This window comes from Myotis lucifugus, unplaced genomic scaffold (assembly GCF_000147115.1).
Source record: "Myotis lucifugus unplaced genomic scaffold, Myoluc2.0 scaffold_20, whole genome shotgun sequence".
NCBI classification, from domain to species: Eukaryota; Metazoa; Chordata; class Mammalia; order Chiroptera; family Vespertilionidae; genus Myotis; species Myotis lucifugus.
This window is the reverse complement of record NW_005871068.1, coordinates 3,262,211-3,289,522: the sequence shown is the minus strand read 5'-3', so window position 1 is coordinate 3,289,522 and position 27,312 is coordinate 3,262,211. Positions and strand designations below refer to the sequence as shown.

Below are 27,312 nucleotides of genomic sequence, written 5' to 3'. Positions count from 1 at the left end.
ATTTTTATTTTTATTTATTTATTTTTTAATCAAATCTTTATTGTTCAGATTATTACAGATGTTCCTCTTTTTTCCCCCAATAACTCCCTTCCACCTGGTTCCCACTCCACCCTCTGCCCTTACCCCTGCCCCCACAGTCCTCATCCATAGGTGTACGATTTTTGTCCAGTCTCTTCCCGCACCCCCCACACCCTTTCTCCCCCCGAGAATAGTCAGTCCACTCCCTTTCTATGCTCCTGATTCTATTATATTCACCAGTTTATTCTGTTCATCAGATTATTTATTCACTTGATTTTTAGATTCACTTGTTGATAGATGTGTATTTGTCGTTCATAATTTGTATCTTTACCTTTTTCTTCTTCTTCCTCTTCTTAAAGGATACCTTTCAGCATTTCATATAAGACTGGTTTGGTGGTAATGAACTCTTTTAGCTTTTTCTTATCTGTGAAGCTCTTTATCTGACCTTCAATTCTGAATGATAGCTTTGCTGGGTAAAGTAATCTTGGTTGTAGGTTCTTGCTATTCATCACTTTGAATATTTCTTGCCACTCCCTTCTGGCCCGCATAGTTTCTGTTGAGAAATCAGCTGACAGTCATATGGGTACTCCCTTGTAGGTAACTGACTGTTTTTCTCTTGCTGCTTTTAAGATTCTCTGTCTTTTGCTCTTGGCATTTTAATGATGATGTGTCTTGGTGTGGTCCTCTTTGGATTCCTTTTGTTTGGGGTTCTCTGTGCTTCCTGGACTTGTAAGTCTATTTCTTTCACCAGGTAGGGGAAGTTTTCTGTCATTATTTCTTCAAATAGGTTTTCAATATCTTGCTCTCTCTCTTCTTCTGGCACCCCCATAATTCGGATGTTGGTACGCTTGAAGTTGTCCCAGAGGCTCCTTACACTATCTTCATATTTTTGGATTCTTTTTTCTTTTTGTTTTTCTAGTTGGGTGTTTTTTGCTTTTTCATATTTCAAATCTTTGACTTGATTCCTGCGATCCCCTAGTCTGCTGTTGGAACTCTGTATAATATTCTTTATTTCAGTCAGTGTATGTTTAATTTCTAGTTGGTCCTTTTTCATAACCTCGAGGGTCTCACTAGATTTCTTGAGGGTCTCACTAAATTTATCGGCCGTTTCTAGAAAATTCTTGAAAAACCATGTAAGTGTGGTTTTGAACTCTATTTCCAGTAGTTTGCTTTCCTCCATTTCTGTCATTTGTGACATGTTTCTTTGGCTCTGCATTTTGGCTGCTTTCCTGTGTTGATAGAGTGGCTTTCTGTGCTAGGTGTCCTATAGGGCCCAGTGTATGTTTAATTTCTAGTTGGTCCTTTTTCATAACCTCGAGGGTCTCACTAGATTTCTTGAGGGTCTCACTAAATTTATCGGCCGTTTCTAGAAAATTCTTGAAAAACCATGTAAGTGTGGTTTTGAACTCTATATCCAGTAGTTTGCTTTCCTCCATTTCTGTCATTTGTGACATGTTTCTTTGGCTCTGCATTTTGGCTGCTTTCCTGTGTTGATAGAGTGGCTTTCTGTGCTAGGTGTCCTATAGGGCCCAGTGGCTCAGCCTCCCCAATTACCTGAGGTGGGCACTCTTGGTGCACCCCTTTGTGGGCTTTGTGCACAGTCTTGTTGTAGTTAAGCCTTGATTGTTGTAGGTATCACTGGGAGGAATTGACCTCCAGGCCAATTGGCTGTGAGAATCAGCTGTGTCTGCAGTGGGAGAACTTCTGTGCTGGAGACACCCTTCTGGGGCAAGACTTGCTTCAGTGGGGCTTTGGTGCTCACTGAGTCTGCCCCCTGAGTGTGTCCCTTATGGATCTGAGGAGCTGTAATCTGGATGGTCCCACTCTGACCACTGGGTACACTGGCTCTTGGATCTCTAAGGAGGTGCTAATTTAGCCTCTGCCTGAGGCTACCGAGCAGAAGCTACAGAGATCTGCAGATTCCTCCTCTTTGTTTGGGGTTTAGAGGTGCCCAGATGAGGCCCAGCTGTGAAGCAATGCAAGCTGCTGTGGGGCCTTGGGCCTTCTTTTGAAAGTTCTGGGTCTCTCTGACCCAGCTGCAGTTTGTTAGGTAATGTTCAGATTGCAAAACGCCAGGCCTTTCATATGCAAAAGCCTCTGCGCACAGCTTGGGTGGGGCGGGGTCTCAGGGGATCAACAGGGCGGAGCAAGCAGCTATGGCTGCTCCTCAGTCCTACCCTAAGAGGCCCCGGGTCTCACTGTTCCGAGGTAATCGCTGCAAGCACCTCTGAGAGAAAGCTGCCCTCGAGTTCCGACCGATGCCAGACAGTCCAGGTTCTCCCCGTATGAGTCTGGGTCCTCAGAGACTCACCTGTAACTGGAGTTCAGAGCAGTCGGGAGCGTGTGTCTCCCTCCCGATTGAAAAAGACAACCGTGTCCTCTGTTGCCATCCCTTTCCACGTGCGCCTCCGTACCTCTGCACTTCTGCACCTCCTCTGAGTGTCAGTGTTCTTTTCTCTTTCCTTCTAGTTGTAGAATTTCCACTCAGCCAGCCTTCCTGTGGTTCTGGATGATGTCCGTTTTGCCTTTTAGTTGTATTTTTGAAGTGGTTGTGGGAGGCAGCAATTTCTGGTGTTTACCTATGCCGCCATCTTGGTTTCTCTCTTGTGGCATTTTTAATGTTAGTTGGATATCTTTTACTGTTTAAACCCCAAGTTTTAGGACTTCTCTTCTTTCCTTCTTCTTCAGGGATACCCTCCAGATATTTTTAGCAACCAAATGCTTAGACTAGCCACATCTGACTATTACGGAAGAAAATCCATGCAAAAATGAGTGAAACAGCCCTAACTGGTTTGGCTCAGTGGATAGAGCATCGGCCTGCGGACTGAAGGGTCCCAGGTTCGATTCCGGTCAAGGGCATGTACCTTGGTTGCAGGCACATTCCCAGTGGGGGGTGTGCAGGAGGCAGCTGATCAATGTTTCTCTCTCATCAATGTTTCTAACTTTCTATCCTTCTCCCTTCCTCTCTGTAAAAAATCAATAAAATATATTTTAAAAAATGAGTGAAGCAGGCTGTGGCAAACTGGAGAACCCATGTTCTGTCTAAACCAGGGGTCCTCAAACTTTTTAAACAGGGGGCCAGTTCACTGTTCCTCAGACCGTTGGAGGGCCGGACTTTAGTTTAAAAAAAAACTATGAACAAATTCCTATGCACACTGCACATATCTTATTTTGAAGTAAAAAAACAAAATGGGAACAAATACAATATTTGTATTGCATGTGACCCATGGGCCGTAGTTTGAGGACCCCTGGTCTAAACTATTCAGCTCCAGCCAAGTACCACCATTCAGGAATGGTGCCCTGGTGTAGCCAGATACAGTAGTTTTCGCTTATACATGGTTTTCATTCCCGCAGTTTTAGTTACCTGGGGTCAAGTGCAATATGAAAATATTAAATGGAAAATTCCAGAAATAAATAATTGATAAGTTTTAAGTTCATGCCATTCTGAGTAGCATCATGAAATCTCACAAGTCCTTTTCCGTCCAGCCTGGGATATGAATCTTCCCTTTGTCCAATATCTCCAAGCTGTAGACGCTCCCTGCCCATTAGTCACTTGGAAGCCTTCTTGGTTATTAGATCGGCTGTTGCCATATTGCGGTGCTTGTGTTTATGTCATCCTTATTTTACTTAATAATGCCATACTCATATAACCTTTACTACAATATTTTGTTGTAGTTGTTCTATTTTATTATTCTGAAGACCCTATAGTAGCTATACTTGTTTCTCCATGGGCCCATGCCTTAGGACACTTACAAATAAATGCACACAACTTACTCCTCATTGTACCTCAATGTGAAATAGAAACGAAGCTCATAGTGTTATTTATTTTATATAAATTACCACTCCCTAACATTAAAAAACTAGAGGTCTGGTGCATGGATTTGTGCACTGGCAGGGATTGGCCCACTGTGGGAGCACTGCTCATCCCAGTCAGCCGAGCAGCGCTTCCACTGTGGGAGCACACTGACCACCAGGGGACAGCTCCTACATTGAGTGTCTGCCCCCTGGTGGTCAGTGCGCATCACAGCAACTGGTCGATGGTCGTTCTGCCGTTCAGTCGCTGGGCTTTTATTATATAAGATTATTTCAAAGGTTACCAAAATATAACACTTAAAAACACACATGAACTTTAAATGCTTTAAGATAGGGGTAGGGAACTCTTTTTTCCTGCCAAGGGCCATTTGGATATTTATAACATCGTTTGAGGGCCATATAAAATTATCAACTTAAAAATTAGCCTGCTATATTGCCGAAACCGGTTTGGCTCAGTGGATAGAGCGTCGGCCTACGGACTGAAAGGTTCCAGGTTCGATTCCGGTCAAGGGCATGTACCTGGGTTGCGGGCACATCCCCAGTGGGAGATGTGCAGGAGGCAGCTGATGGATGTTTCTCTCTCATCGATGTTTCTAACTCTCTATCTCTCTCCCTTCCTCTCTGTAAAAAAATCAATAAAATATATTTAAAAAAAAAAAATTAGCCTGCTATATTTGGTCAAACATTTAATTAACTCACCCATAATGTCTTGGCAGGGCCAGACCAAATGATTTCCCGAGGGCCAGATGTTCTCTACCACTGCTTTAAGATAACAAATGACCCAAATTTAGAAAATAAAGAATTTATCTCTTCAACCAAATCTCCAGAAAAATAGAAAAAAAATTATACTTGCATGATTTTATGCCCAAGTATTACTGTAATTAAAGAAAATATTTTTTTCTTTTTTCATTGCTACTCCACTGGAAAATTGCTAGAACTCTGGGGGAGAACTATAATATTTGATATAAAAGCCATAGTTTTCTATTGGTGAATGAGTTGAAGTATTTTTTTAAATCCTAACTTGAAAAGCTAAATGCCAGAAAGCAAAGCAAATCTTTCCATTCAGTAATTTAAATGCTGTACATTCAAAATCCCATTAAATTTAGAATGTTTCTGTACTCTATCTGAGGTATATACAACTTTTATTATTCTGAGTGTAATATTTTATTTTTATTATATTCCCTACACAAGGAACCAGCTTTTTTATACAGTTGATAATTCAAATATTGTTTCTAATACAAATATATGCTTTATCATGCTTATGTATCACTAACTTGTACACTTCATAATCGTATTAAACCCCACTGTGTACTGAATACCACTTACAGTTCAAACTACTCAAGATAAGCACTGTTACTTTCAAGAGAAGATTGGCATTAATTAAAGGTCTTATTTAGTAGTTGTTGGTAACCATGTTTTAAAGGAAGTAAAAAAAATTAAAGTAGTAAAGATATATTTAATTTGGTAATTGTATTTTATTAATGAGATTTACTTTGGACATATATTGTAACTGGGGTTAAAAGAAAGATGTGCTAAACTGTTATCACTGTGATGAAACAAAATTACATGAGAGAGTTTTGTAATTCATCAATGAGAAGAACTGAAACATCTGTAAACTACATGGCATAAAATGAAATCATACCAGAACACTAATAACAATAATAAAAACAACAATAGTACTTTACACTTATAGATCTCCTTTCAGAGGAATTTCGGAGTGCTTTTTAAACACGTTATTTTTCCGTTTTTGAACAAATAAGACAACTAAATTAAAGAGTAATAATGGTTTGCCCATGCCACAAAGTGAGTCAGCAGCAAAGCAGGAATAGATTTTTCTAACTTGTTCACTCTCCTGCAATTATACTGTGCAATGATTACTCTGCTAGTGTGTCGTGCAGGTTACACCCAACACATAGATACCTCCAGATTTCATGTGGGCTTATTACTATTTTTCTCTCCCTGTCCCAGCCTATTAGTAATAGTAGTGTTTACGAACCGACACTGCCATCAATGTGTGCCTGCATGCTGCTCAAGTGAGGGTCCCTTGGGGAGTCAAGAGAAGAGCCTTCCCTGAGCCTCTCAGCAGCCCCTCCCCTACCTTCAGAAAGCTCTCTGGAGATGGCCTCTAGACATTTCAAGATCTCATAAAGACTAGTAAACTTGCCTGGCCAGGGTGGCTCAATGGTTGAGCATCCCCCTATGAACCAGGGCACATGCCCAGGTCACAGGCTTAATCCCCAGTAGGAGGCGTGCAGGAGGCATCCAATCAATGATTCTCTTTCATCATTGACGTTTCTATCTCTCCCTCTCCCTTCATCTCTGAAATCAATAATAATAAAAAAAGACTAGTAAACTTAATAACAAATTTGGAGTGCTGGGAGAAATTCAAAGATAGCAAGGCCATTAAAAAGCAAGAACTGTGAATCACTAGGGAAAAAAAAAACCCACCAGCAAAATGGCCAACTCTTAGCATACTACTAGAGGCTCGGTGCACGAATTCGTGCACGGTGGGGTCTGGCCAGCCCGCCCTGATCAGGGCAATCGGGCTGGGCTGGCCAGGGGGAGGGGCCATGGGCAGTTGGCCAGTCAGCCCTGCTCCCTGGTCAAACTCCTGGTTGAGGGGACAATTTGCATATTAGCCTTTTATTATATAGGACTAGAGACCCAATGCACGAAATTCGTGCAAAGGGCTCGGCCCTCGCAGCCCTGGCTGCCTTTGGCCCTTACAGCCCTGGCTTCGTCTGGAAAGTTGTTCCACTGTTTGGCTGTTCAATCGATTTGCATATTATGCTTTTATTATTATAGATGCATATATAGATTCTGGAGGGCAAGGTGTGGGCCTAGGCAGGGATAATCCTCATTTGAAGTAAACTTAGATTTTTAAAAAAATATATTTTATTGATTTTTTACAGAGAGGAAAGGAGAGGGATAGAGAGTTAGAAACATCGATGAGAGAGAAACATCGATCAGCTGCCTCCTGCACACCTCCTGCTGGGGATGTGCCTATAAACCAAGGTATATGCCCTTGACCGGAATCGAACCTGGGACCTTTCAGTCCGTAGGCCGACACTCTATGCACTGAGCCAAACCGGTTAGGGCGTAAACTTAGATTTTTTTAAATTAAATCTTTATTGTTCAGATTATTACATTTGTTCCTCTTTTTTCCCCCCCCATAACTCCCCTCCTTCCAGCTCCCACCCCACCCTCTGCCCTCACTCCCCACCCACTGTCCTCATCCATAGGTGCACGATTTTTGTCCAGTCTCTTCCCGCATCTCCCACACCCCTTCCCCCCCCCCCAAGAATAGTCAGTCCATTCCCTTTCTATGTCCCTGATTCTATTATAATCAACAGTTCATTCTGTTCCTCAGATTATTTATTCACTTGATTCTTAGATTCATTTGTTGATAGATGATCAGTAAACTTAGATTTTTAAGTGTATTCCAGTAACAGAGCAGGGCATCATCACTTTTATTTCTATAACCTGGAAGGTTAAAGAAATGTCTAGTCTGCAATTTATACCATCTCCTGGAGATGCATGATATCACAGCCCAACTCTATTAGGAATTGCCAGAAAGTAGGCAAATTAAGGTGGGAAATTAAGTCCATGTAGAGTGAGGAGGTGGCATGGGCTAAATGTTTCATGAATGTATGAATATACATGGATGGAAGAAATTTTATCATATAATGGGAGGGTGTGATGAAAAGAGGATGGAGTCTGAAAAGTATTCTATAAACATTCAAGTATTCTATAAAATCCATCAAGTATTATGCTTCTACTATAAAGTAGTTTAGAAAACATTAATTTCACATACCATTTATAAGGTTCTTATCATAAACAAGTTGCCATCAGATATACAACAACGTATCAAGCATGGTCCCATCCTCAAAGAGTTATGATGCACAAGAGACGGTGCTCAAGACAGTGTTGCAGGAGTTTGCAGAACACAGAGGTCACTTCTAGCTGGAAGGCCTTAAAGCAGTGGTTCTCAACCTTCTGGCCCTTTAAATACAGTTCCTCGTGTTGTGACCCAACCATAAAATTATTTTCGTTGCTACTTCATAACTGCAATGTTGCTACTGTTATGAATCGTAATGTAAATATCTGATATGCAGGATGGTCTTAGGTCCCCAGTTCAATTACCAAAGGGGTTGCGACCCACAGGTTGAGAACCACTGCCTTAAAGGATGAACAGAATACTAACAGGTGAAATTGGACTGAGGTGGGTGATACAGGAAAGGGAAACTCATAAGCCGAGGGAGAAAGCTAGCTATGGTAGAGTCCAAGCCCACTCAAGGACCCAGGAGGGCGTCTAATCTGCAGGTGCCATGGAGGTGCTGTCTCATTCCTTCTAGGCAAAAGGGAATGATGTGAAACCCAACAACCAGAAACAAGGGTGATCTAAGACTCTTTTCTAGCTCCAAAACTCCAAAGCTGGGAAGTGGGGCCAGCCAAGCTATTTCTCCTGCCTGAAGACCTAAGGTAAGCCCAAGCTAGGACCATGGCATCCAGAGGTGCCATTCTAGAGACTCTAAAATGACCACCCTGTCCAGAACCCTCATGGGACAAGCAACAATATGCAACTGCAGATTTCTACTCTATCTGGCTGAGTCCAGAGGTAAACAGAAGAGGCAGAGGTGGGAACAGTCCCAGAAACTCAAACAGTGAAGGTGCCTAAACGCCAGGGTTGGGTTGGCCTCTACCTCAATACCTTCCCAGTTACCTATCCAGGCTCCTCAAGGATTCCCTACCCTCCACGGAGGCCCTTTCCTACTTTTATGATGTTTAAGTTAATGGAAAAAATAACATGTGATTTATAGCCAATTTTGTTGAAATGCATTTATTTCATCTTCTATTTACTCATTGTAAAAAACCCCACAAAAACCAGGTTCTTCTGCTTACTTTACATAGCTCGTTTTCCCCTTCACTTTATTCTAGGATGCTATATTAGCTCCTATAGCACCATAAATGATTCCCTTATCTAGGAAATAATTCATGTGTTTGACTTCATTTTCCTTTCTATTGTCTATTTAAATTGTTATCTAGATGCCACCCAATCTCCCTTTCTATATCAAAGTCAAAGTTAATGCATATTTGACAAGAAGCAATATTAAAGTTTGAAGAGTTTCACTAACTCTGAGATTCTCAACACTGTGGGTGTGCATTAGAATCACCCGAAGAGCTTTTAAAAATACACAGCCGCTGGGACCCCACCCCAGACCTACTGAATCAGCCTTTTAGCAGTGGCATCTTCGAACGTGTCATTTAAAAAAATGTAAAATATACACCCTGGTTGTTAAGAAGTGCTATGCTAACATGCTCTGGCCAGTGTGGCTCAGTTGGTTGAGCGTCATCCCATACACCAAAAGGTCCCCAGTTCAATTTCCAGTTGGGGCGCATGCCCAGGCTGTGGGTTTCATCCTGCCCCGTCGGGGGTGCATATAGGAGGCAACCAATCGATGTTTCTCTCTCTCCCCCACTTCCTTGCTCTCTCAAAAATCAATATAAACATTTTTTAAAAAGTACAATGCTAACTTGAAGAGACTCTTCTCCAAAGAGGAGATACAGATGGCCAATATACATATGAAAAGATAATCAAGATCACTAATCATCAAAGAAATGCAAATTAGAACTATAATGAGGTACCACCTCACACCTGTCCGGATGACTATCATCAATACATCAACAAACAACAAGTGTTGGCCAGAATGTGGAGAAAAGGGAACCCTTGGTTGATGGAAATTCAGATTGGTGCAGCTACTATGGAAAACAGTATGGTCCTAGCTGGTTTGGCTCAGTGGATAGAGCATCGGCCTACAGACTGAAGGGTCCTGGGTTCAATTCTGGCCAAGGGTACATGCCCAGGTTGCAGGCTCGATCCCCAGTGGGGGGCGTGCAGGAGGCAGCCAATCAATGATTCTCTCTCATCATGGATGTTTCTATCTCTCTCTCCCTCTCCCTTCCTCTCCAAAACCAATAAAATAAATATATTTAAAGAAATAAAGAAAACAGTATGAAGGTTCCTCAAAAAATTAAAAATAGAACTGCCTTATGACCCAGCGATTCCACTTCTAGGTATATGTCCAAAGAAACCCAAAACACTAACTGGAAAGAATATATGCACCCATATGTTCACTGCAGAATTATTTCAAATAGCCAAGCTATGAAAGCAACCCAAGTGCCCATCAATAGATGAGTGGATAAAAAGGCGGTGACACATATATACAATGGAATATCACTTGGCCATAACAAAATAAAATCTTACCACTTGTGACAGCATGGATGGACCTAGAGGGTATTATGCTAAATGAAATGCCAGTCAGAGAAAGACAAATACCATATGATTTCATTTATACAGGTTGGGGCAAAAGTAGGTTTACAGTTGTAAGTATGAGAAACACTGAGTTTATTCTTGTATTATTTTCCATATGAACAACTGTAAACCTATTTTTGCCCCACGCTGTATGTGGAATCTAAAGAACAATCTAAAGAACAATATAAATGAACAAACAAAATAGAAACAGATAAAATAGATACAGAGAACAGACTGATGGGTACCAGAGGGGAGGGGGGTTGTGAAACTGGGTGAAAAAGGTGAAGGGATTAAGAAGTATAAATTGGCAGTTACAAAACAGTCATGGGGATGTAAAGTACAGCATAGGGAATATGGTGCCAGGGGATATTTGAAATATCGGGGGAAACACTTTGTAAAGTATATGATTATTTAACCACTATGCTGTACACCTGAAACTAATACAAAATAATATCAAAGGTAAACTGTGATTAAAAAATACAGTTTCCAAATGTTAAAAAAAGTACTCTGCTAAAAGGTACATGATTTGGGGATATGGTTTGGCTGACTTTCTGCACACAAATACAACTATTTTTTTTACCCTCCTCAGAAAAGAGCCAAGAGTTATTACTAATTGTTTAATATTAATGGAACACATGCCAAAGGAACATAGCTAAACAAAATGCTAATGATATGTAGATTACTTGTGTTGCAACCCCTTCCATTATTATTAATAATGAGGATAAATTCATCCTTTCTAATATACTTCTGACATAAATGCTATTTTGATAAGAAAACTAAAAAACAGTTATCAAGATCAATTTTAAGCTCCCTGAGAGTAGGGACCATGCTTTTTTCATGCCGTAACCATTCAGTAAATAAGAACCAACCAGCCCTAACCGGTTTGGCTCAGTGGATAGAGCGTTGGCCTGCGGACTGAAAGGTCCCAGGTTCGATTCCGGTCAAGGGCATGTACCTTGGTTCCAGGCACATCCCCAGTGGGAGGTGTGTAAGAGGCAGCTGATTGATGTTTCTAACTCTCTATCCCTCTCCCTTCCTCTCTATAAAAAAAAAGAACCAACCATTTAAAATATGCCTGGTGCTATGCTAGATGCTGGAGACACAAATATGAACAAAACATGGCCAATGAGAGGCTATAGAAACCAATTCAGATACAGTAACCATAATACTAAATGGATTGGACAAAGCGTTATTCTCAGAAGTAATAAAACCAACCGACACTTATTGCATGCTTACTATGTGCCAGGCACTGTTCTAGGCATTTCACATATCACTGTTTCAATATTATCCTGTTTAATTTAGACCCTACAAGACAGGTGCTCTTCTCATTGCCACTGTACAGATGAGGCAGCAGGAGGATAAGTCACATACCCCAAGGTTATTTATCTAGCAAGAGGTGGAAAGCCAAAACTTGAACTTTCTGACTCCAGAGAGAGAGAGAGCTTTATTTTATTTATTTTTTAAAAATATATTTTTATTGATTTCAGAGAGGAAGGCCCAGGGGAAGATAGAAACATCAATGATGAGAGAGAATCATTGATCAGCTGCCTCCCGCACGCCCCCCACTGGGGATCGAGCCCGCAACCACGGGCATGTGCCCTTGACCGGAATCGAACCTGGGACTCTTCAGTCTGCAGGCTGATGCTCTATCCACTGAGCCAAACCAGCCAGGGCCAGAGAGAGAGGGCTTTTAACCACTCCTTTCAGGAGCCCAGGTCAATGCCCTTGTTGCTCAACAAATGCTAGCAGAAGGAACAAGACAACAAATATTTACAGAGTGCTCAAACAGTGTGACTAAAACCCCTTCTTCCTAAGATTCCTGAACACTAAGGCTAAAACATATGGAATGTTTGTATGATTCTTTAAAAGCTTAGGCAAAAGATAAATATTATCTTTCCTTCCACTTCAGTAATGGGATCAGAAGTTAGGTTTTCATAGCTAACCTTAAATCGATCCCTTTACTTTTCTGTTCCTCTAATTTTTATGAGCTTATATCATTTGGGAGTCAAACTAAAAATGACATTTTTAGGACATTACTTCCAAGAATTTCCCACATGCCTTAGCATGTTACAGTGACATTCTGCTGCAATGACAAATAGATTTCCTTAGAATTAGGTGAGAAAAAAAAGGCAAATCTAAAGAGATGATATTTCAGGTTGAACGAAGGAAAGAAGTTTCCTGATTCAGGGCTAAAGGCTGCTGCCAACAGCTTGTTTTGTTCCCAAAGATCAGCACACAAAAGTTTCACAGAATTGCAGGGAAAAGATCTGGAGGCTAACTTAGATGGGGGCCCAATAGAGGTGGGGGTGTTCCCATCATTCCTTTGGGAGCAGTAGAAAAATAACAAAACCTCTATGAAAGAGATGAGCAAGTCTGCTGTGAAAGGAATGACCCCTCATATATAGGGAGAGCAATTTGCATCTACAGATCTCATTGATATAAACGACCTCCTTCAAAGAGAGAAAACCTGAATGGAAAGCACTATATACCCATGAAAGGCTTTGCCGGCTATTTGTTGAGCTATATACAGACTAACAAACAGGAGTGGTTAACCTGGCGCACTATGTACTATAGAGATATTTTTTTTAAGTAGGCTTAGTCAGCTAATCTTGTTGAGATTTCTCTCATACTACTGATTTCTTATTCTCAAAATAAATTAAGAGGCTTCATTCAAAATTCCCTGTGGTCTACCAGCTTGAGTTTGTTGGGTGTCTTTGATTGTCTCTTGTCTTTAGATCCCCTGCCTTGTTTCTTTAGATTCTGCTGTGCTCTTTGGTGTTTCCCGTTAGTCCCTGCCTCGAATAGCTAATTGCATGGCAGTGCAATTCTGCCCGTGCAACAAGGAATAGCAGAACCTTGCTAATTCTCACCAATAACTGAAAGACTCACGTGTAAGTTACTGAATTATGCAAATGAGCAATAAGTGAAGAAGGATGATTCAAGATTGTATTTCATTCATTTATTTTGACAAGTGTAGTTTAGTCTTAATTATTTTGAAAATTTCTTTGTAGCATACTAATAAATTCACTGTGGCGCATTTGTTAAAAGTGGTAGAGCCTTCACCGAGAGACCAGACTGTGCTCTATTGAATAATTTCCTGAAGATGGGCTCAGGTTTAGATCCTCTGTCTTTTATCTTGGATTTTACTGACTTTTCAGCATCTACATTTTTTTGGCAAGATAATATATAATATACGAATAAAACATGAGAATTATTTTAGCAACAAAAATTACTTTATAAATAGGTCTTACAAGTCTAAATGTTCGCCATATGATAGTAAAAAATTAATCATGCTTCAAGTAAAAACATTTTTATATTTTATGGTCATAATGCTAGCAGGACTTTATTTTTATCCTCTAAATAAAACTAGTTCAGTCTGTCATTCATCTCTTTTAATTCCTATTTCTGTTTTGTTTTGTCTTATCCTACTTTCTTTTAAAGACATGTTTTAAGATAAGTGGATAAATCACAGTATGTAATGTTTTTTGTGTCAAAATACTTACATTATCATATTCTGAATTAAATTATTTAACATGAGAAAACACTTTGATACACTTCTGACAGATGTATCCTGCAGTATGGAGTCAACTTCTTTTAAAGTAGCACCAGTGGTTATAGTGGGGAGTGAATAGAGAACAGCCTTCCAGCCTCAAGCCTTGGTTTTAAAGCTTTGTATAGGCCAGCCTCATAATAAGCACTTTTGGATTACATCTCCAATTCAAACATGATTTAAAATCATCATGCAGCCCTAACCAGTTTGGCTCAGTGGATAGAGAGTCGGCCTGCGGACTGAAGGGTCCCAGGTTCGATTCCGGTCAGGGGCATGTACTTTGGTTGTGGGCACATCCCCAGTTGGGGGTGTGCAGGAGGCAGCTGATCGATGTTTCTCTCTCATCGATGTTTCTCTCTCATCGATGTTTCTCTCTATCCCTCTCCCTTCCTGTCTCTAAAAAAAATCAATAAAATATATTTTAAAAAATAAAAATAAAATCATCATGCATTTGTCAAATGAGGGCCTTTGATTTATAAAAGCTAGATAAGCAATAGGGCACTTAAAGAACAGCAAGAAAGACAAAACTTACTCTCAAACTAAGTGCATCTGTGCCTATTAAAATCTCATTCACTCTTTTTATTAAAATGTTTTTCTTGATTTTAGAGAGAGAGAGAGAAAGGAGAGGGAGAGATGGAAACGATGAGAAACATTGATCTGCTGCCTTCTGCACACTCCCTATTGGAGATCAAGCCTGCAACTTGGCCATGTGCCCTGACCAGGAATAGAACCAATGACCTCTTGGTCCATGGGATGCCGCTCAATCCACTGAGCCATACCTGCCAGGCTCATTCACTCTTTTTTAAAAAATTGTTGAAAGTATTACAGATGTCCCCCATTTGCCCTCCTCCATCCAGTCCCTGCCTCACCAGGCCTTCCCCACATATTGTCTGTGTCCATGGGCTATACATATATGAATATATGTTTTTTAGTTAATCTCTTCCTGTCCCCCCCCAACCCCTCCCCTCTGAGACCTGTCAGTTTGTTCCATGCTTTTGGACCTTTTGTTTGTCAGCTTATTTTGTTCATTAGTAAAATTTTATTCACTCTTCAAGGCCTGAGAGTCCATCTCCACCAGGACTCCTTCCCTCAGCTGTATGTGGAGATCCCACGGCACTTCACGCCACTCCCTTCGATTAGACTTATGTCCTTCAGGTTGAAGTTTCCCTACTTACTAGATTAAGAACAAGGCAGCTGTGACACAGAAGAAAGAAAGCTGGGCTCCCACACCCCCCAGCTTTGCTACCTCGGGAGGGTCATTTCAACTCTTTGAGGTTGTTTTTTCATCTGAAAAATGTCAACTGCCCCTATCCAATGGGAAAAGTAAAAGATAATGGATGGGAATGTTCTCCACAAAGAGTAAAGTCCTATAAAGAATAGGTGCTTAGAGGTGAAAGCATGAATAAGAAACAATCAGAACTATTATTACCTCTAAAGCCAGGTCTTGCTTATACTTGTGTCCTTTATATATTATTCAACAAACACAGGCTGAATTAATTTTGGGGGGCAGGGTGTGAAGAAGGGAGAAACGGAGAACACCAGGGTTACACAGACCTGTTTTAAGAAAAAATCCTATTTTCAATTTAGGTTTTACGATAATTTATTAAAACGAGAAAAGTATACCAGTCTCTAAATTGCCGGCAAACCTATCTTTTTGTGACCACAGCTGGGTTAAGCCCTAAGCTTTAAGGGAGGTGCTGAGGCTAGCAGGGCTCACACGCTAAGGGGATAAAGGTTTCCCAGGGCCTTTAATGGAGAGAATGCAATCAATGTTAATTCAATTGAACTCAATGACAGGCTACTAATTCAGTCTAGTTACCATCCTGTTGGCCACAAGGTAAGAGAATACTGATGGATCTGAATAAATTCATGACAGCTATAGGACAAACTACTCTAAGAATGGGTCAAATTGATGATGAGTGTTTTGTGCATATGAGGGGTAGCACCCATTATATGGACATGATAGTACAGCATAAAACAATAAATGGGCACTGGCTAATCGCATGCAAATCAACACCAGATCTGGGCCTGGGGCTAGTGAGTAACTGGAGACATCACAAGGACACAATTAAACTTCAAAAGTTATGGGTGATTCCCTTATATAATTTTTAAAAATTTAAAGAATGACAGAGGATAATAAAAACATATGCTAAATTCCATGAAAAGCAAGAAAACAGAGCAAAACAAAACAAAAACCCAGTCAGTTTAAACATTAAGCCAGTTCAAAAATGAAATCTGCACTGTAATTCGAAAGGTGAGGACTAAGCAAAAACACTTAACTTTGAAAAATTAAAGGCTATTCTGATGTGGCACATGCAATCGGTAAAAAACAAAAATAAAAGATTAAGAAGACGCATGAGAGGTAAGTGTTGTTTCATGAAGGGAGCATAAACACTTCTGAAAAGAAATGTTATCAGAACAGAGTAAAGGCAAATAAGAAATGATGGAGACATTAAATTCTGGGCTAAGCAAAGATTCCAAAGAGGAAAAGGATATGCAACTTAAGAATAATCTCAAACCACTACAGAAAAACACTAGAATTAGACTAAACGTGTTTCAGTCCCAAATATCCCCGAGAGCATGAGACAATTCTGGATGACTACAAATTCTCGAATTTGCTTGAAGAAAGTGGGGTTGTGTTTTCATATCTTTCATGAACTTTTTAAAAGTCATATTTATTACTAATTTTAGCTGGTGTAAAAAAGTCACAAAGTCAATAAGTGATAAAACCACAAAGAGTGCTTCTTTAGAAAGATTTTAGCAAAAAAAAGGGAATGTCATCTGCTCTTAACACTACAGACCTTTAGTCTTCCGTCACAAATATCATTTTACTCAAGTCTCTGAAAAATTATGATTCTTGGTGTTACCACCTTGGAGTTGTAATTAAAGAATTAAGATGTCAAATATAAAAAAGACTGTGTTTTAAAAAGAAGTAACTAATATACATGTTAAGTAGCTGACTCAAAAGTGAAAAGCACGAATTATGAGGGGAAGAACATTTAGTATAACTATATCTAAACCTTTATTTAGGTAATGTTAGAACAGAGCATTGTAGATGTTATACAAATATCAATAATTTACTATTCCTAAAACTTATAGCACATTCTATCATGATACTTAAAGGATCTTCTCTCCTTTCTGCCACGAGTATTATAAGCCCTTTCTTCCTAATTAATCTGCAATTAATTCAACCAAGCTCTCCAATTAGTCTTTATACAACATTACCCTACTTAGACAATAAAGACTGGGTTTTAAACCTGGGCTAAAATAGACTCCTACAGACCAAAAATGGTTCTGGTATTTCTCTTTGTAGTGTAATTTAGATGTCATATTTAATTTGCTGTCATGACTATTGTTTTACTGTGCAATTTGCATGTCGTTTTGAAAGGTAAAGGCATCATAGCTTTATTGAATTAAACCTTCTGTCTTTATTTAGGGTCTGATGTTACATGTTTGTGCATGTACATTTATGTCTCAAAAGCTGCTTTTGACATCAAGTAGCAGGAGAAAAAAAAATTATGCTCTGTTGATATGTTTGCTCCTATATTAGTAAATAAACACAAACTGGAAAAAAAGCCCTCTTCAAACTAAGGAAACAAAATTTTAAATAGTAACATTATTTTGCTTTTAAAGGCAGAGATAGGGTAAACAAGCTATTCATATTATAGAATTATAGAAGGCCTAGCTGTTTTGTAACCTAAATGCCTTGATTGTCAATTCTATTAAGTATTTCTTTCCTAAGAAAGAACTGCCCTTCCCACCGAAAGTTTCTTTGATACCTACATCAAACATAATATATTATTCTCATCACAATTCCATCATCACAAAAAATTCAAGCGCTTCCTAGCTTTAATTCATAAAGAACAAGGGCCAACTTACCTATATCACAACACTCAGTTTAGTGTTGTTCTGTTTATGGTTGTTGTCCTTGTACTGGCCTCTGGGTTCAATCTCTAAACTAAAGTCAGGAGGAAGGCTAACCACGGAAAGCCTTCCAGTAGACCACTGGAATAGCCTTTCAAGTAATTTTAGTGCATGAAATTTCATAAAGTTTTTACTAGATAATTACACTTCCTGATTTTGTAATTAGTGGAAGTACATGCAATTACATAATAATTATGATAGTAATTATGTAATTAAGATGTGTAATTATGTAGTAAAAAACATCATGGAAATAAAACCATCTACTGTGTAAGCACAATACATTTTAAAAGTAAATTTACTAGCTCAACTGTTTAAAAAATGCTTTTCTTCAAAATAAAGTGATTAGCTCGCATTATGGTCTAACTGCTGGAAAATTGCTTAATATTTTTTTCCTCATTGGTGATAGGAGTATATTTTTTTAAAGTACATGAAAAGAATCTTATCAGGTTTTCCCAATTCTCTGCACTCGGAAAAAAAAAAAAGACAAAATGTTTTGCAGATGAAGACCATCAACCGTGGCATTATCACCTATAGACTGCGCCATTGGTGCCCTTGTTTGTGTTGCATACTTGTCACTACAAAAGGGACAAATAACCTGCCCACTGAAAAGACAAAACAGGAAAGGACTTTTATAAAACTAGTAACATCTGTTATCATGCCTATAAGACCATAAAAGTGCAAAGGTTGAGTGCATAGTTATAGAAATGGGCTTAAAGAAAGGCACGTTATTAGAAGCCAGAGTTTGTTGCCCAAATATATGACAACTTTTACATACTACTTTAGCTATCCTAAAGAGGACAACAGAAAATGGACAGAGCCAAGACACCTACTCTTATGGGCAAAGCAACTCCAGTGACAATTTCCTGAAAAACTGTAGTTTCTCTTCTGTTACAATGTAAAGACATCTTTAATTGAAAAACAAAACAGAAACAGAAACTGGCAGTATTCAGAGAGAAAAACAAAGCCATATGAAGAGGCTCCATGTTGCCACTGAAAAATGCCACCTTTATTATTCTTGTTCTGAGCATAAAAACAGAAAAGTCAGCAACACCAGGAAAAGTAAATTCCAAAGTAAACCTTTTAGTAGCAAAATAAGAAACAGAATTTTGTTTTCATTTCCAAAAAAATTTAGTTCAATGCCTTGAAATCTTTACAGACGAGCTACATCAATGAGGCTCGAGTGTGGTGAGTGGGTGAAACTTGCTTCTGGGCACATATAGAGTGGCCCTCATATGAAGTGGATGTAGAAATGCATTCCAGGTCTCTCTTTTATAAGCCACTGATCTTGAGAAGCTGAAAGCCATTTGGAAAACCCTCATTTACTTCTCCCTTGTTCCTTCTGGTTAAGAAGAAGCGAAGTGGAAGTACTCATGCTTTCTTGCCTCGCCCCCATCAGTCCCAGTTTAGGCCACTACATTTTTAAGCTTAATCACAGAATATATTACAAAAGACCAGGCTGTCATACCAACTCTACTTTAAACCTGGGTAGGCCTTCTGTAGTCTGCACATTTGTCATTTTGAAGTTTTGATAAAAGGATAGCTCGAATCAATGGGTGAATAAAATTGAAGTAGGCCTTAGGTATTAAGATGGGAGAGTGTCTTGGATCAGGGCCTCTCAAACTTTAATGTGCCTAGGAATCACCTGGGAATCTTGTTAATATGCAGATACTGATGCGGTGGGTCTGGGGAGGGCCTGCTATTTTGCATTTCTAACAAGTTCCCAGGTGATGCCTCTGCTCCTGGTTTACTGATCACACTCTGAGTAACACGGTTTTAGGTTTGACTTGTGTGTGTGTGTGTGTGGGGGGGGGGGGAGGCATGGAGAAAAAAGCTGGTGTGGGGTCATCTGTATGTGATTTTCTCCCTCAACTGCTAAATTATTTGAAGAATTATTGTAAGTTTAGTAAAGCATTTCTTTGTAAAATTTCAGTGCTTACAATTTGTTTCTTGTTGTGAAAGCAATACATGCTCAGATTATAGAATTTAGAAAGCAGGACATACAAATATAAAGGAGAAAATAAAGATTATAATCCATGCAGAGATAACAACTATAAATAATTCGAGTGTTTCTTCGTAATTTTTCCACCTTGCATATGAACTACAAATTTGAATCATAACGGCTACTTAGTTTTGGACTTTAACATTATGTTGTCAGTATTTCCCTAAGTCACTGAAGATTAAAACTATGTATATCTAACAATAACATCTACAGCAAAAAGCCCCAGAAGCCCAGGATTATGGGAGCCACTTTTTCTATTATCAAACTTCTTTGTGCTTCCACAATCACTTCCCGGTCATAAACAGACAGCTAATTATGTTCTGAACTGCAGCGTTAGTTAGTTCCCTCTGAGAAAAATTCCCTTAAACTAATCAAAGGAATAATTTAAAACAAACCTAAGATCATTTTTATTTGCCAGAAAATGAGAAAAAGGAAAATAGGGTTTGCTACCCATTTCAATATTTATTTTTCTAAAGAATTTTTCCACAATTATAAAAAATACAATTTTAAGCATGAATTGGTTGGTGCTTAAGTGACTTTCTACCGTATGTACTTGATAGGTGTGAATTGTTTTTGTGTGTGTTTTACCTGTTATTAGTTATTAAAAACAGAGAAAAGGCTCATTTCTAAAATCCAACAATTTTTTTTAATAGACTAACCCATGGGCTTAAAAAAAAGTGATAAAAGAACTGGACCAGATAGGCTCTGACACAGGCTTCTTTCTAACGCCTTGTAAGGTTTTAACAAAGTAAATTCTAAGAATGTCAACTGGCTTAGAAAGGACTCCTCTGCTACTTTTATTTCAGTACTACTTCTAGCAATAATAAAACTCTCCTGCTTTCATGTTAGCAGTTCAAGAAATAAAGTAGAAATCCTTAACACTGAGTAGGACTTGTTTTGAGACCTTTAGAAAGGTCCAAATATTCATGTACGCTAAAGCATATAATTTCTTCCATAAAACTTATTTTCTGGCTAAAAAAAAAAATAACTTCTTAAGATTCCTTCACTTTTCATACTAGCTGTTCTCTCTCTTTTAGGTCTCTATTTTCCACAAAGTAAGACAATTATCACCATTATATGAATGTATTTAGCTGATGGTGAACAGAGAACAGGACCCTGTATCTGTGTAGTTAAGTGATTTCACATTCTTTTGATTCAATTCAAATGTGGCATCAGCAAAATGAGAGATACTATGTCACTTGTCTTTAATATCATTCACAAAGTGTTGAAATGACAGATATTAAATCTGAAAATGCCAAAGAAATTTTGTGGCATTAATCCATGGCACACGTGAGTCAAGCCAAGCAATATAGGAGGTTCTAGAATTTTACTGCACATTGCCCTCTATTCATAGACAGAATTGCTTCAATAGGACGAATTCCTCCAAAATTCTTGAAATTGCTTGTGAGGCTTATTTTCCACTAAGAATTCTCTCACCAAAATTTAGTGAGCTGGCTCCAATGGGCAAAGCACAGATAAGTAAGATACAATCCTGTGCCTCAATGAACTCAGTGGAAGAGAAAGTCAAAACAATTCAGGATACAGGATAAGTCCTATGAGAAGGGCACTCACCCACAGGGTGCTATGAGAATGCAAAGGAAGTTATATTACACAACTCAATTTCTTCATCAATACAATGGGGCACAATCCATTGCTACCCCAGAAGGCTGTTTGTTGTGAGGACCCATGATAGACATTTGAAAGGATGAGAGGAACTACAAAGTACCTTACAAAGGGACAGCTTAGTCCTGGGTGACACTAATGAAAACAACAAATGTCTAGAGATGCTATCATCAGGCATAAAGTAAGGACAGAAGAGCAAGAAATTGAAAAGTTTAAGAAAAAAAAACGGGTAAAGCAAGCAGGTAAGAACAAAGCTCAAAAGGGGAAGTGTCTGAAATTTCTGGCTAAGAGGAGGGAGGAGCAGAGCAACCTGACAGGCACTGCTCGGTAGGCAAGGCACTCGAGGCTGCTCATATCCCTTTGCAAGAAACGGGGCTGACCTGAAGAATAGTCATTCTGGGCCTAAAGAGACTCCATTGAGAAACTGAGCTTCCTAACAGATGCTTTTCATATGGCCAAGGTTAAAGCACCATCTTTACGCTAACCTTTATTATGTAGCTCCAATTCCTTTCTTCAACACGGAATTCTAAATCCTGGCGTTCAATTCTAGCAGAGACAAATGCCACATGTTCAAAGGGGTTTATAGAAAACAATTCACAAAGACCATCTGTTATGGGCTGAATTGTGTTCCTCCACCAATTCATATTGAATGGGGGGTTGAAGTCCTAACCCCTTAGTACCTCTGAATGTGACTATATTTGGAGATTGGGCTTTTAAAGAGGTAATTAAGTTAAAATGAGGTCACCAGGGTGGGACCTAAACCAACAGGGCTGGTGTTCTTAGAAGAAGAGATTAGGATACAGACACATATAGAGGGAAGACCATGTGAAGATGGAGAAGATGGCCCATTTACAAGCCAAGGAGAGGAGCCTCAGAAGAAACAAACCCTTCCAAAACCTTGATCTCAGACTTCTAGCCTCCAGATCTGTCAGGAAATACATTTCTGTTGGTTAAGCCACCCAGTTTGTGGTATTTTGTTACGGCAGCCTTAGCAAACTAATATACCACCTTGCTACAAATAGGTGGCACAGAATAAGAGGAGCTAAGCTGCTGGTAGAACAGGAACAGAAAAAAAGTGGGGTTTGTTTGTTTGTTTAGAAATAAGGAAACATCAAACACCAAAGTGAAATGGCAATTAGTGTTCAAAGAATAAAAACACAAGCCATAAGCTGGGAGAAGATATTTGCAAAAGACATAAACAGTTCAAATTCACTGTAATAACAATAAAGGACCATTATCCAACATATACAAAGAACTGTTAAAAAAAAACACAGTAAGAAAACAAACAAGCCGATAAAAAATGGGCCAAAAACACCTCACCAAAGATACACAAATGGAAAATAGCATATGAAAAGATGCTCCACATCATATGTCATCAGGGAAATGCAAATTAAAACAATGAGATATCACTATGTACCTATTAGAATGGCCAAAATCCGGAACACTGACAACACCAAATGCTAACGAGGTTGTAGAGCAACAGTTACTTTCATTCACTGTCAGTGGGAAAGTAAAATGGTATAGTCACTTTGGAAGACAGTTTGGCAGTTTCTTACAAAATGAAACATACCATTACCATAGGATCCAGCAATCATACTACTTAGTATTGACCCAAAGGATTTGAAAATTTATGTACACACAAAAACCTGCATACAGATGTTTATAGCTGCTTTATTAATAATTGCCAAAACTTGAAAACAACCAAAACGTCTTTCAGTAAATGAATGGATAAACTGTGGTAAATCCAGACAATGGAATATTATCCAGTGCTAAAAGGAAATGAGTTATAGAGCCTTGAAAAGACATAGAGGAGACGTAATAAGTGCAGCTTTGTAAAAGAAGCCAATCTAAAAAGGCTACATACTGTCTGATTCCAACTACAGTTGACCCTTGAACAACTTGGGTTTGAAATGCACAAAATATGTGTTAATAGGCTGTTTATGTTATTGGTAGGCTTTTAGTCAACAGTAGGCTACTAGTAAAGTTTTGGGAGAGTTAAAGCTACACGTGGATTTTCAACTGTGTGTGGGATCAACACCCCTAACCACTGTTGTTGTTCAAGGGTCAACTACACATAACATTTTGGGAAAGGCAAAACTATGGAGACAGTAAAAAGATCAATGGTTGCCAGGGCTGGGGTAAGGGAGAATGAGTAAGGGGAGTGCAGATGATTTTTAGGGCAGTGAAACTATTCTGTATGATACTATAATGGTGGAGACATTTGACCAAATGCACAATGTCCAACACCAAGCGTGAACCCTAAGGTAAGCTATGAACTGTGGATGATAATGTGTCAATGCAGGTTCATTAACTATAACAAATATCCCACAGGAGTGGGAAATGTTTATAATGAGGGAGGCTGTGTATATGTGGGGGCAAAAGGGTACATGGGGAATCTTTTTACCTTCCATTCATTTTTGCTGTGAACCTAAAACTGTCCTAAAAAATAAAATCTATTTGAAAAAGGTAGGTAGTGGCTCCCTGTCTTTACGTCTAAAACAAAATTTGACCAGATTGGCAGTTTATCACACTTAGCTGCTGCTGAATCTGTCTGTCCCCAATGGTCAATTATTTCATGACTCTCAGCTCCTCCAGGGCAGGAAGCATTGGCCGCCTTTGCTCCTCTGACATCTGGGGTGGCATTGCACACATAATAGGAAATATATATTGTTTTTACTGTTGCTGAATAAATAAAAGAGGCTCAGTTGAGAAAAGAGATTCCTTTTTCCTCCTGCATTTTAAAAGCAGACTTAATTGAAACAACTGGGCAAAAACTTGAACCGATTCATGTCTCCCCCAAACTGTATACTTATTCCTACTGAGGCCAAGGCCCCATGGGATGATGCGGTCAAATGGGACTATAATGTGCTGCCACTGTGGAAATGGATTTTTACTTTATACATTGCCACTATGTTCCTCTAAAACTTCCTTTGGATCTATTATGCCATCTGTGTACATTCTGCAGCAGTTACAATAATAATGCCAAAGTCCCACAGAAATAAGATTTTTAAAATGTTATGTAGTTACAGTGAAGAGGCAGTAAACACTTCACCAAAGTGAATAACAGTTCTTTACCATTTTAAAGAAAAGGGGAAATACCAAATGGGGTCAATTCACATTATGGACTAATGGCCTGTAAACCTTTGTTTGAAAGCCAAGCATAGGAAAAAGCTTTGACAAGAGCTACTTTACACCATAAAAATAAATAAACCTCTTTCCAATAATTTGTGTGTTTTTCCCAAGTCAAATTGCCAAGTTTCAAACACAAATTAAAATGACCATCCAGATGCCTGGCTGGTGTGGCTCAGTGTTTGGGTGTCGACCTATAAGCCAGGAGGTCATGGTTCGATTCCTGGTCAGGGCACATGCCCAGGTTGCCCAATAGGGGGCATGCAGGAGGCAGCCCATCAATGATTCTCTCTCACTGATGTTTCTTTCACTCCCTCTCCTTTCCTCTCTCTGTAAAATCAATAAAAACATATTAAAAAACAAACAAACCACCATCCAAGTACAACCCTTAAAATATAGGCTTTGAAGTAGAAATGGTAAAACAATCTCAGTGAAGAAAAGGTTGCTACTGACAGTAAAGGAGAGTTTACAGTAAAAATTTCACAGGCCAGTCCCAGGGCACTTGTTGACAGACAATACTTAGAATCCATTCTCAATAATATAACTGTGTGGAAGGACTGTTGTTTTTCACAGGACTTTTGTGTACTAGTGTCCTGGCTTTGGTCCAAATTGAATAAATATATTTGCCCTCCGGATCTCACAAATTTTCAATTCATTTTTATAGCAAGTCACCCTTGAACAGCAAGTCAGAAGAAAGCAATTTCACTCCAACTTATAAAGAGAGAAGTGACTTATATATATGTTAAATTAACATTTATGGAAGTTTCCCATGTGATTGTTCCCCTGATGACTATAAGAATATTCTCGTCCTCCAATTGTTCCCTATGGACTTCAACCTGTGTTCAATTCTCTTTTATTTAGAAACCACTCAACTGATGTGTTCAGAGTGCCCAGGACAGGGGATTTCAAACTTACCTGTATATCAGAATTGTCTGGGGGACTTTCTAAAAAGTTGAGCTTCCTAAACTCTACTTTACAACTGAATTAGAATCTCTGGGTGTAGGATCCATGGATTCCTATTTTTATATGCTGCCGGTGACTTAGGAGAGAGCTTTTCAGATGTCACTTGGTAAAACCACAAGTAAGCATGACCCAGTCTTTCAGTTTATATCCTACCACTAACAAATATCCTAACACCACAAAACATTACTGAATGATCTGAAAACACCCTGAGCAAGGAAATTTCAGGTAATTCACTCATTCCTAAACTAACATTTAGGAATAATAAATAAGCAGAGGGAAGCTCAAAGAAAAACAGCTTCAATAATTAAAATCCCATAAATAAAACAAAAGGCTCTGGAACATATTGTGAAGTTCCTTCTATCAGACATACAATTTGTACCGTTCTCTTGTATTTTATTTAGCCTTCTGACCTGTAAAAGAACCCATTGATAATTCACTTAGTGCCATTTGGCCCTGAACTTCTGGATAGTGTATTTATTTAGAAGCAAATGACAGTAAATCACCTGGGTGTACAGATTCTGTCAACACCGCTCCCCTTTTGCCAAGCGAGAAGCTTCCAGTGGCTGCTCCATTTCCTCTTATTTTCTTGTAGAGAAATGTACATTTCTTAATGTTCTCTAAGAAGCTGGGGTAAGTCTCCAGTGACTTTCCAGATCGCTCCTACAAGTCTCTAAGAGTCACCAGACTTTTGAAAACTGCTGATCCTGAGACTGATTCAGCCCCTCAGATAAGGATTTTAGAGATATCTAGAAGAGGAGTCTAGCCCCTCAGAGTCTGAGAACATCTAGGGAACAATCTGGGATGGCTAGCTTCAGAAAGAAGCAAAGGGGGAGCAAGTTCTACTATACCGATATCCAGAAAGAGGTAACAAACCCAGCAGAAATAGACAATGTACTCATTAGAGAATCCTCTCAACTCACAACACCTTAGCCTTAAGGAAACGTCCTTGGGTGAAAAGAGAAGCAGCTATTAATGACACTGCAAGTTAACATGGACTAGGTATCAGCCATGAAAGTTTGAAAACGTAGTTACTAATAGACAGAAGGAATTTTTTCTCTATATAAATCTCACTGATAATATGCTGTGGAAATAGCCAAAGTTCTTGTTGAACAGCTAAAGACAAGATACTAATATCAGAACCAACTCCTCCATCGGTCACAAAGTGTTTCAGATTCAAGGACAGCAAAACCCAGTAAGTCAAGGCATTAAAAACCATAATCTCGAGCCCCTCTTGTTGATGGAAAAATGGAAGTCAATTATGACTAGAACTGAAAACAATTAAGACCAAATCAAGGGCAGCATGGGGATTTTTACGAGTGGAAATCCAGCAGTATTGTAGGCTTCTGTATGCCCTTGAGGTTGCCTCCAGCCCTTACACCGACCAAGAAAATGTTGAATTGATATTCACGGACAAACAACATAAACACTCTGTAGGTAACTAATAAGAAAAATGTGTAAATTCGCCTTTTTTATTTTTTACAGGTAATAGAAAAGTTGTCAATGTGATTTTCAGGTAGGAGGAAAAAAAACCACGCACTTATCATGACATGTTCAAATACTTTCAGTTATGTAACAAAGCTTTTCCCAGACCCATTAAGCCTCACAGTGCCTGCAGGACTTGCGAGGGTTACAGGCAGCAGCTGATCACCTGGGCTGCGGTACCCAAATGCTCTCATAGGATGGAGTCAATAAAGAACTCCACTCCATCCCTCTCTTTCAAAGTGAACCTAGGCTTTTAGTGAACAGCAGAGACACACTCCAGGTTTATTTTTTTGTGGTAATATCTGGTTTTTGCAGGTGCAATGATCACGTTGCCTATGCTTACTTTATTACAATTACTAAACTCTATTGAAAATAGCATTTTCAAAATATAGCATTTAAAGAGTCCTTTTTGTACAGTTCCTCCCCCAACGCCCTGCTTTAATAGAGAACAATATGAGACAGACTGTGGGGGCCAAAGCCGGGGATTCCTACGCTACC

The 27,312-nt window shown here is 39.1% G+C and overlaps 1 protein-coding gene across 3 annotated transcripts in view; it reads right to left on the bottom strand.

Moving 5' to 3' along the window:
* The window catches only part of POLA1 (DNA polymerase alpha 1, catalytic subunit), a 311,022-nt gene that overhangs the window by 44,979 nt on the left and 238,731 nt on the right, over nt 1-27,312 (bottom strand). The gene's annotated exons all lie outside the window — the stretch shown is intronic.